Genomic DNA, 10,819 nt, shown 5'->3' with positions numbered 1-10,819 from the left:
CCTCGGCTGAATTCTCCAGCCACGTGACTCGGCTCGGAGGACCCGGCACCATGGAGACTGTCGGCGGTACTCCTAGAAGGGCCCTTCGCCGGAAGGCGAGGCCGGCACCCCTCTCCGAGGGCCGCGGACGTCCCTAAGAGGCCTGCGCGCTCTCCGAGGAAGGCGGGCGTCTCTATGGTTGATTCTGCGCGTTCGCCGCCATCTTGTACAGGGGACCTTGAACGAGGAGCCGCGGGGGCACTGCTTTGAGGCGGGGTTTGGAGGAGCGGCGGGTGGGCGGGCTTCTAGCAGACGGCAGGTGGCGTGATTCTCCTGTGGGAGCCGGTGGAGATTGGCCAGGGGGAACTGGCTCTCTCGGTGTGTACGCGGGGACACCCTTAGGGTTGGGGACCGGGACCCGCCGGGTGACGTGCACGTGAGGCGGAGGCGGTGGCGTCAGGCGTGGGAGGAGGGGTTGCCACCCTTGCAGACGTCTGGGCCCGGCGGAGGCGTGTCTGAGAGCCCCGCGCGCACGAGCTGCTCACGTTTTTGCCACGCCTGCCGCGGCGGTTGGCTTGCGTTCCAGTCTCCCTCCAGAGACAGGCCTCCACGAGGCAGGGACGCAATCAGTATTTCTGTTGGATGGTTTCATGTCATTTGACGTCTGAGTCCCTTTGTCTGGTGCTACTGTCCGAGCTCCCGGGTTGTATATGGGTACAGGCTCTCCTGCCAGCTTTTGGTGAAGTGCCGCAATGAGCACACGTGTAACACCTAAAGAAAAAAAAAAGGGGGAGGGGGGTTGGGATCGGTTCTCTTGCGTCAGATCAGTGAGGGTTACTAATTAGAAAAAAAAAAATCATTCTCAAAAGAAAGAAAGAAAAACATTCCTTCTCAGGCGAATTTAAAGAGACAGGTGGAGGCAAGTTCTAGAGCTGTCCGCTAGGGTAGCCACTAATGACTAGGGGACATTAAGCTAGCCACATTTCAAACCGCCAATGGCCACATGTAACGAATGGCTACCTCATTGGACAGCGCAGATTATACCTCATTGCCAGCATTACAAAAAGTTGTATTCAGCGCCGCTGATCTAGATCCCGGGACGGGGAAATCGCCCTGTGTTGGTAATCCAAGCCTTTGTAAGCGCTGCTAGGTCATGGTTAATCACGTTAGTCCTCTAGACACAGTTCATGCTAATGCATGTTTACATATGAATGTGTTTGTTAGCATAAGCCCCATCAACAAATAATAATCGAATGACTACAGCATGTAAAGCTTTTGTTTAGAGGATGGAGGGAGTGGAAACAATAGTTACCAATTATCAAGTAATTAAGAGCCAGCCAGCCTTACATCATTCTCTTATGATGCTTCTGCAAATTTATAAGGTCGGTGCTGGTATTTGCAGTTGATAGATGAGGGCACTGAGGTTTATGCTCATGATGACACAAACTACTAAGTCCAGGATCTTAACCATTAGCTATATTGCTTCTTTGGGGGCGGAATAAAACATCCTTTGTCTTCAGATAGCTTAGAATCTGATATGGGGGAGACATGCTGTAATTATATGAGAATGTGATCAATGCCAAAGGATTTGGAATAGAATCTAATTAATAAAATCAAGGGAGGAAAAAAAAAAACCCTCAGCTTTTTGTTTGTTGTCAGAGGAGGAAGAGAGCCGGAGGTAAAGCTTTAAGAAGGACAGATAAAAGTTGGATTTACAATAATGGAAGTAGATGAGGGCATAAGGCATACCAGGCAAAAGAGAATAAATGAAATAAGCCAAAGCATGAGGATAATTTTAGTCCTCCAAAGGTGCAAGTAAACCAGACTTCTCTGATTTTACCTATCTTATGAGCAGACATCCATGCTGTATCAATGACTTGAACTTCAAAGACACGTTTGCTAATGGAACCAAATGAATTAGACCAATTTACTGACAGACTTAATTTTCACTGAGTGTTGTTCTATAAAGTCATACAAAATAAGCCGTTCATGAAAATGGGTAGTATTTTTATATAGCCAAACCAATGCAAAAAAATTGCCTGACTTTGTTAATTCACCAGGGTTTATAGCATCTTTGTTGATAATTTTCTAGTGCCATGAGTTCTTTAATCTTTGCTGATAGGTGAGCCTAAATGTGAGTTTAGGTTCCTGGGACAGAGAGGGGGTTTCAAAGCACGGTTTCTTCTTGCAGTAAAGTCCTTTCCAATTGGAGTCCTCAGTGCCAGCTGTAGTTCAAGACTCATTTTGTCACCACTGCTGCCAGCAGGGGGAGTCCTGCTCCCTTAAATGGTACACTCAAAGGCTTCACAAACTGGCTTCTTATCCTTTCTCCTGTCACAGAGTGCCAGTCTGGAGGCAGAGGCTGCACTTGGACCCAGACTGCTTCATTAAGATGTTACTCCCCCGTCCACGTGAGGGCTTGCCTTTTGAGTCCCACATCCCATAAGGATGCCATGAAGAGCCAACCTTGTGCTGAGTTTCATTTGAAGATATTTTCAAGTATTCAATATGGCATATAACTTAAAATATTTATAAATAGTTTTTAATACGTATTTTAATATTTAAGGTTGAATTTAAAATTAAAGTTCGGGCGTGCCTGGGGGGGCCCAGTCGGTTAAGCGTCTGACTTCAGCTCAGGTCATGATCTCGCGGTTCGTGAGTTCGAGCCCCACGTCGGGCTCTGTGCTGACAGCTCAGAGCCTGGAGCCTGCTTTGGATTCTGTGTCTCCCTCTCTCTCTGTGCCTCTCCCCGACTCATGCTTGGTCTCTCAAAAATAAACTTAAAAAAAATTTTTTTAGTAAATAAAATTAAAGTTCGTTTAAACCTATTTTAAAGTAATTAAAATAGTGTAATAGCAGTGAAAGTATTCAATAGATAGAGTTTCAAATCCCAGCTCCTGTCAATATCATTTTATAAAAGAAGGGCATTTTAACATTTTCCCCCACATATATACAGGAAGGAAGATAGGCCATAATCTCATGATTTAAAAACTAAATAATTTCTACCTTATGAAGAATTCATTGCATGATTCTTACTTTTCAGAATTTGCTGAGGATCAGTGAAAACATCATCCCAAGGACTAGCGTTTGAGAACCATCTATTTTATTTTTCCAAACCTTAGTCTGGCCATCTGTAAAGTAGTTACCCTCTAGTCTGAATCTAGCATTGTTAGCACTGACCACTTCAGTGTTATAAGAGGATTTGCTGGGATGGTAGGCGTGTGTATGTTGCGGAGACCCAGAGCCGTGAGTCAGTAAGAGAAGAGGTCGGGGGCTCCAGCCTGTGCATGGGCAGAGGGATCCAGAGTTCCCAGGCTGGCAGGGGCAGAAGTGGGTGAGAGCGGGATGCAGACTCCTTTTTTTCTTAGCAGTCAGGTGACTAGGCCCCCATCAGCCAGGCTGGTTTTGGGCTCATGTTCTTAGGGGCTATCTGGAAGAGTGGGAACAATAATGGATAACATTTTGGTTACAATCAGGACGTTGATACACAGACACAGGTTTGATTTCAGGGGCAATGGAAGCCCCTCCCAAATAGCTGTCCATCTTCTGGCTGGTACCTGAAATTCCTTTAAGTAAAATTGCTCAACATGCAAATACTCTAGAAACCAAGACAGAGTTTTTCACAACCGCTAACACAGAGTGCTTACTATTTGCCAGACACTGTCTTAAGTGTTTTCCCTAGATTTACTAATTTAATCCTCAGAGTCCCATGGACCGTTACGGTATTATTATTCTCGTTTTACAGAGGAGGAAACTATGGTAAAGAGGCCATGTGACTTGCCCAGGTCCCTAGTAGTAAGTAGTGGAGCAGGATTTGAATTCCTGTGTCCTCGCTTTTAGCCATCCTGCTAGAATGGCCCCATGTCAATGTGGAAGCGGTACCGCCACACCCTTTCCTGCTGTGGGGAGGCCAGTGGGGAGCCACAAGGCACTTGTGTGGGAAAGGATGCCAGGAATGGAGACTGGCCACCACAGAGGCGAGCTTTGCAGAAAACACCTCCATCTGGTTCTCTACTCTGCACGTGGTACAGGTATTTGGTGTGGGGTGGGGGTGGGAGGTCATGCAGATTTCAAACCACATGTTTCCAAACCCCTCAGCAGCTGCCTTTTACCTATTAGATCTATCTAGGATCCTTTTAGTGGAAATATTTTAAAAGTGTCCTCTTCCCCCCCCACTGAATGTGAAGTTTTTGACTTAACACTCACAGCTTCTCTTTTGCTAGATGGCCCAGAAAGCCGTTCAATTTCCCCCTTTGTGTGGAACCATTTGATTTTTAACTTGTAGGTTCTCCTTGGCCACATCTCCTATCTTGCCTTATTGGCTCTCCTCCCTTCTGTGAATAGCCCTCGGATCCCAGCTGTGTTCCCCGGCACGGGATTGCCAAAAGGCAGGGCACACAGGCCACCATAGCAGAAAGCCAGTTGGAGCTGGGGCTTTTAGTGGAACCTGACACTTCAGTAATAGGAAGCTGGCTACAAAGCCCAAGATCAGGAGCAGCTCAACACAGACAGTAGTAGTTATTCCCCAGATTAAACACTTGCTGTCTCTCAGGACTTGGTCAAGACTGGTTTGCACTGTAATTTCTTGGGTACCTATCTCTTCCCCACTGGAGTCTAAGCTCCTTCAGGGAAGAGATTACATCTAATGTTTTTCTCCCAAAAAGCAAAAAACACTACATATTAAGTATTCAAACGAGTTGTCTTCAGTGGGACCCCAGATGCCTGAAAATTTAACAGTGCACTCACACGTCACTGACCAGAATCTAGAAGAGGAAGACTCTACCAGCCAGGGAAGTGAGTCACTTAGGTGGCCACTGGTGCAAGAACAGACTGGAGATTTCTTGTCGGTTCCCTGACATGCTCTGCTCTGCCCCACCTCCAGGCCTCTTGCACACAACTGTATGTGTCACTGGGGCTTGTTGAAAGGTGGAGTGAAGGTTGTTGCTGGTATGTTCTGCTCCACACTTAGTAATTCTGGCAAAGAAATTCCAGAGCCTTCAATGTTCCTACTGTACTCCCCCAACCCCCTCCCCAATCATTGGAGGTCTTTTCTGTTCTGGGCATTTGCACAAGAATACCCTTGAATCCTGCCTGAGGTTTGACTGAGCTCTATTGGAATGGCTGGTTTTAATTGGAATTCCACGGAGAACCTCATAAGACTCAGTAGTCAGTGGAGATGACCCATGTAATGTAGTGTCTTTACTTTGCAGACCGAGACAAGCCCAGAACCTCACACACCACCACTCCTTCAGGCACTGGATGTGCACGGCTGGTGTTTTACTCCACAGGGTTGGCCGGCTGGGCTTGTTTAAGTCAGTATCACAACAGGTTGGATAAATGGGCACCAGATGTTGGGTTGAAGGTTTACCCAGCTGTTCATCAAAACTACCTGGTTGATTTTATCTCAGTTCAGAATCTCTTCTCTCTCCCAACTGATTGCCTGATCCCAGAGTCAAAGATCTTAAAATTCAATCTAAAAAGGCGACTGAAAAGCAAACAGTTTCTCAAGAAGTTTCAAATATATTTGTGGGAGTTGGGAGTGGACAAATATTCCTTTTTTTTTTTTTTTTTTTAATCTAGGAGGTGGTCCTTTTGAAACTTCACATGAAAAAGATGAGTACTCTTGGCCTTCCAAATTTGAAGTGGCATTTAAATTTGATTTCCAGGGGCGCCTGGGTGGCGCAGTCGGTTAAGCGTCCGACTTCAGCCAGGTCACGATCTCGCGGTCCGTGAGTTCGAGCCCCGCGTCAGGCTCTGGGCTGATGGCTCGGAGCCTGGAGCCTGTTTCCGATTCTGTGTCTCCCTCTCTCTCTGCCCCTCCCCCGTTCATGCTCTGTCTCTCTCTGTCCCAAAAATAAATTAAAAAACGTTGAAAAAAAATTAAAAAAATAAATAAATAAATAAATAAATAAATTTGATTTCCATTTTTCTTAATGCCAGAGAAGCTTTGAGGCATTTCTTATTCATTCTCCAGGGCTTCATTGGGTTTTCAGCGTATTTCAAAGATAATGATGTCAGTACCTACAGTGGAGTGAAGTCTTTACAAGGCAACTCATTTGCCTAAAATGTCTGGGAAGTCACATCCAGACAAAGAAATTACCAAGAGCATTTTCTTCAGGTATAAAAAAGTGTAGTTTATTCACCCAGAACTTTGGTTTCTTTGAGATGCTGAGTGTCCCATTTAAGACTTAAAAGACTGCTTTTATCGGGTAAAATCTCATCCCAGCTGGAGTTACAGGATATGCTGATCTGGAGCCTTGACTGAATTGACAGCCATCCACACGCACAACCGCAGTGCTTTTGGTCTCCTGCTTTGTGGACAGGGATAAGAGGGTAACCCACAGGGTAAACCCAAGAAAATTCACCAGAATGTCTTGTGCTGATAGTTTAATGAAATTCTCCCTCCAGCACTTTCTGACAGGGCATGGGGATTTTCTCGTGTCATCAGACTTCAGGAGTGATTATGTCATCCAGGTGCAGGTGTTCTTGGCTGTCCTTTACCTGTTGTCTCCTCATGTCACATATAGCCAAGAAAGCAGATGACAGGTTCATCTCTGTTACACACGGAATTGCCAAGTGGTTGCCTAGCAACTCAGCACAATCAACATGGTCTCTGTTGTGGAATGTAGAGTGGTTGGCTTTCAAGAATGACTGTATTTGCATATTTCTTTGGGGCCTCCAGAAAAATAGGTATGTTTTCCTGGATTTAAGGTTATTAAAATGGCCTTTTGTATTGCTTCACCCTAGTACTCATTTTATAAAGTGACAGTCATCTAATCAAACTGTTAACATAGCAATTGCTTCGATTAAATTCAATTCAGTAAGCATCCTCTATATACAGGATACTATACCAGATACTATAAAGAGTTATAAGGAAGAACAAGTGTAGTCCCTGTCTCAGGGAACGTCTGTGTTTAGTAGATGTGTATAAATCTGTTGTTTACACGTGTGAAGCAGACAGCTATGATGTGTATGAAAAATAAAGGTATTTTTATTTGGAAGGGTTCCTTTGTGTTTGATCAAAGGATTTTTCACTTTTATTTAGATTCCTTCCTTTATAGCTTATAGCGACGATCCGTTCAAAAAGCTGCAATCAGTTCAAAATCACTTTTAAGACCTCACTCTTATTGGCATCTCAGTAATTAGCAGCTCTTACCCAGCTCGTGTTGGATGTGACACCGCCAGTGTTGTCGGCTGGCGCAGCGCTGCCCTGCGTCTGTACCGCGGTCTTTCTGCATAATTGCTGCTGAGATGCTCACAGCCTTCCCACCTCTATTCTGCACATTCCAGTTTAAAAGAAGCCCCTTGCCTTTCTTTGTCTACTTTGCAGCAGTGCCATCAGCCTCTGTCCACTTAAGGAGGGACTTTAGAATGTTCCATATCTTGCATCAGGGAGTCTTTTGATCACTGGAGCGAAGTTCTTTCCCACCGGAAAGATGGTTGCTAGACAGAGCCTGGGGTTTGACCAGCCCCTTTCCCTTGAGTTGGTTTGCTTGGTGGATTGGTTTCGCATCTTCCTCAAGAAGGTACCAGGGCCTGGCGTGAAGGAACTGTTCCTGACGGCTTTGGTGCACACCCTGTGCACCCTCATTAGCTGCCCCTCCTGAGTGGACTCCATCTGGAATCCACAAAGAAAAGAGGAAGCCTTTGAGGGCAGCTGGGCTGTGGCACCAGCGTTCTCCTCCACCACCTTCTGTTAGCACACTGTGATTTCTGTGCTCGCCTTCCCCAGATCCAGTGCGGGACTGGTGTCTCACTCATCGTCTCCACCATCTAGTTCCCTCGGATCTTTTGCCATTCTCAAGAAATCACCCAGACCTCTTGTGTTCACACAGAGCATCTGACCTTTGCTTCCAGATCCGACGGCAGGCAGAAGAAAGGGGGCAGAAGGGAGAGGAGGACCAGACAAAAGGAGACACTGTATTGATGTTTGCCTTCTTGTTCTTGATTTTATCCTCACACGTCTTCTCGTCTTCTCGGTAGTTCCTGCTGGCCTGCTCTGCAGATGAAACTCCAGAAGTGCTAACACCCACCATTCTACTGAGCATGAGCATATTGACCCCAGGCAGCTCTTCACTTATGATCAAACCAACCAACATTTACCATGTGCTGTGTGTCTCCTAAGGGTCAGGGACATGGTAAAGAATAACACAGTTTCTACCCCTGAGCAGGTCACCAGTCGGTTCTGTTAGGTGCTATAATGAGGACTGGGAACAGAGACAGAAGAGCAGTGAGTTCAGGTAGAGGGTGGGAGTTCAGGAAGAGATGTGTCTAACCCTTCAACTAGACCCGGGAGGCTGGCAGACCAGGGAGGTCTCTCTACTTACCTTTAGGAATGGGCCAAGAGCAGAGCGTCTGTGTCCCTTTGATGTTAGGAAATCCTTTATTGCTCTGATCTAAATCCTTTCCCCTGCAGTTTATACCCTGTATTGCCTCTCATTCCAATGTCAGTTGAAATAGCAAAAATCATTGCCTAGTAACCTAGTCAGTCAGAAGCCTTTAGTAAATCATCTCTGGTACTCTACCTTAATACAGGACAAAACCTATTTTCCTCCTACCCCAAACCCTGCAGCTTGACTTCTCCAGCTGCTACCCCGGGGAAGAGTTTCTGAGAGGTGCCCCCCTATTAGGGTGCTTCCTGGAAAGGTGGGGGGAGACAGGGCAATCAGCTATGGAGATGCGTGCCCCAAATAATTGCACTTGGAAGAGTCTGCACTGTAAACATGTTTCAGGGCATCTTCACTAAAGACAGAATTTTTGAGGTTGAATGACATACTAGAAGAATAAAGTCCAGTGTTTACAACATCCCACTACCAGCCTTCGCCAGCCTGTGGGTTGTCGTATTGACATCCAGACATAAATTTCCTTAGTTCTGAGCCCTCTTGAAGGCGTAAAGAACTTTCTCCTGGTCCCCTCCTCCTACTAACTCACCCTCAGTGATTTGATGCCCCTGAGGGATCTGGTTCATGGCAGATCCATGATGCTCTCCCATTGCAACCTCCCCATTGGTGGTCTACTCTTCACAACCCCTTATAAAAGGGTACCTCATCCGCATGTGTGTCCCCTATGAGAACAGTGTTTTTATAATGGTCACTCGTGCTGGGCACAGCCTTCTCTCCCAAGTCACTTGCTGGGCACAGCCTTCTCTCCCAAGTCACCAACTTGCCAAAGTGGAGGGCAGGATGGAACACTGGGGAACAAATGACCTTCTTGCTGATTGGCTGTACTTTGTTACCTGTGTCCCAAAGCAAAACTGTTTGTATGTTCAGTTGCTCAAAGTCTTACTTGATTACTCCTCTTTCACCCAACCTCATCCTCACTGGGGCTGGAAAGGAATCTCTCAGGCCAAGATGGCCAAGATGGGGGTTGACAGTTCATCAGTTCCTTCCTTGCTCTTTCTCCACAGGGAGCTCCTCACCCAAACTAACCAACTCACACAAAACAAAACAAAACAAAACAAAACAAATAAGCGTCTGGGGCACCTGGGTGACTCAGTTGAGTGCCTGACTTCAGCTCAGGTCATGATCTCGCAGTTTGTGAGTTCAAGCCCCACATCAGAATCGCTGCTGTTAGCATGAGCCTGCTTTGGATCCTCTGCCCCCCTCTCTCTGCCCCTCTCCTGCTTGCACTCTGTCTCAAAAATTTAAAAAAGCCTTCAAAAAAGAAAACTCAAAACTTTTCTATTTTAATAAAAAATAACAAAAGTGTGCCAATTGATGCAAACATACTAATACTTGAGGGGGCTGTTGGTGGTATTCTGTAAACTCCATCCCATAATTAATAAAACTCAAGAGTATTGGTTTCTTGTATAATTTGAAAATGAGGTAAAGACTTTTCACCCCCTTCTTAAAGGCACCTCTTATTTCCATAAGGGGTACAATGCATGATAAACTCCCATCTCATGGGCAATCTGTGAGAATGCCATTTTAAGAGAAATTAGCAATGGTTACAGTTCAAACTTTTGCATTGTATTGTTAGTTAGGGTTCTTTATAAGAATTTTCTCTGTAGACTCCAAGAAGCATCCATACCATCATCTTTCTCCTCCACCTCTCAAAAGTGAACACAGAACAAACTATGGTTGACCCTTGAACAACACCGGTTTGGAATGCATGAGTCCTTTTATTTATTTGTTTATTTCATTTATTGATTTAAGATTATATTTTTTAAAGTAATCTCTACACACAATGTGGGCTTGAAATTACAACCCCGAGGTCAAGAATCCCATGCCAACTGCGCCAGCCAGGCACCCCTGCGTGAATCCATTTACACGCAGATTTTTTGGATAAATACAGTAGAGTACTATTAATGTATTTTCTCTTCCTTAAGATTTTCTTAATAACATTTTCTCTTCTCTAGCTTACTTTATTGTATGAATCCTGTATATAATACATACAACATATAAAATGTGTTAATCAACAATTTGTTATTGGTAAAGCTTCCAGTCAATGGTATTGCTATTACTAGTTAAATTTGGGGGTAGTCAAAAGTTATACTTGATCTCTGTGCAGGGGTCGGCACTCCAGCCCCCTCATAGTTCAAGGGCCAAATGTATTTAGATCTAGATAACGAAAAAAACAAAAATAGCAAGGGGATTGCCCTAAAAGTAGACCTTACTGTGCAGCGGACAGAGCCCAAGGTATGGCATTAAAGATCTCACTTGAATCCAGGCCCTGTCACTTACAAGCTAGGGTCCCCTGAGAAAGTCCCTTTACCTCTCTGAGCTTCTATTTCTCATTTATAGAATGGAGCAATGATGATGTCTGCCCTCCTTTCCAGGGTCGTGAAAATGGAATGGGATAAAATAAATGTAAATAAAAGTGCTTTGCAAACTATAATGTG

The 10,819-nt window shown here is 45.2% G+C and overlaps 1 long non-coding RNA gene across 7 annotated transcripts in view; it reads left to right on the top strand.

Moving 5' to 3' along the window:
• Positions 1-33: 33 nt before the first annotated feature.
• Positions 34-10,819, top strand: part of LOC131517554 (uncharacterized) — a 30,370-nt gene continuing 19,584 nt past the window's right edge. For 2 of the 7 annotated variants that reach the window (XR_009264652.1, XR_009264651.1), the window contains exons 1-2: positions 40-357; positions 3,820-4,010. This is a non-coding gene — a long non-coding RNA (uncharacterized LOC131517554). Of the gene's footprint in view, positions 358-3,819; positions 4,011-10,819 lie in introns of all 7 variants that reach the window. The other 5 variants (XR_009264647.1, XR_009264649.1, XR_009264646.1 and 2 more) reach the window with 5 other exon arrangements.

Source organism: Neofelis nebulosa, chromosome 7, assembly GCF_028018385.1.
Source record: "Neofelis nebulosa isolate mNeoNeb1 chromosome 7, mNeoNeb1.pri, whole genome shotgun sequence".
Classification (NCBI taxonomy): Eukaryota; Metazoa; Chordata; class Mammalia; order Carnivora; family Felidae; genus Neofelis; species Neofelis nebulosa.
This window is presented reverse-complemented; position numbering and strand designations above follow the sequence as displayed.